A 546-nucleotide genomic window follows, 5' to 3' on the forward strand; every position below is an offset into this window, starting at 1 on the left:
AGACCCCTCCTGTCTCCCCGCTGCCGCTCAGCAGTGGACTTCATCAGTCGGCCTGTGCTGTCCCCGCTCTGTCTCTGGGGAAGCCTCTCACCCCCACTCAGCTCTGCGCACGCCCCTCCCTCCTGCCTTGCACCGGGCAGGGCCTCCCGGGCGCAGGGCGGAGCCTCGGCGGGTGAAGCTGTGGGCAGCCACCACGCCTGAGTCCATCCGCGGCCAGCGAGTGGCCCCAGGGCGCAGGAGACCCCTCCTGTCTCCCCGCTGCCGCTCAGCAGTGGACTTCATCAGTCGGCTGCCTGTTCTGCTCCCCACTCTGTCGCCGCTCACCGGGACTCAGCTCTGCGCACGCCCCTCCCTCCTGCCTTGCACCGGGCAGGGCCTCCCGGGCGCAGGGCGGAGCTTCGGCGGGTGAAGCTGTGGGCAGCCACCACGCCTGAGTCCATCCGCGGCCAGCGAGTGGCCCCAGGGCGCAGCAGACCCCTCCTGTCTCCCCGCTGCCGCTCAGCAGTGGACTTCATCAGTCGGCCTGTGCTGTCCCCGCTCTGTCTC

At 70.9% G+C, this 546-nt stretch overlaps 1 protein-coding gene across 1 annotated transcript in view; it reads right to left on the reverse strand.

The window, feature by feature from the left end:
* Window positions 1-546, reverse strand: part of ACOX3 (acyl-CoA oxidase 3, pristanoyl) — a 15,348-nt gene that overhangs the window by 5,345 nt on the left and 9,457 nt on the right. The gene's annotated exons all lie outside the window — the stretch shown is intronic.

Source organism: Condylura cristata, unplaced genomic scaffold (genome assembly GCF_000260355.1).
Source record: "Condylura cristata isolate star-nosed mole 26May11 unplaced genomic scaffold, ConCri1.0 scaffold00012, whole genome shotgun sequence".
NCBI lineage: Eukaryota > Metazoa > Chordata > Mammalia > Eulipotyphla > Talpidae > Condylura > Condylura cristata.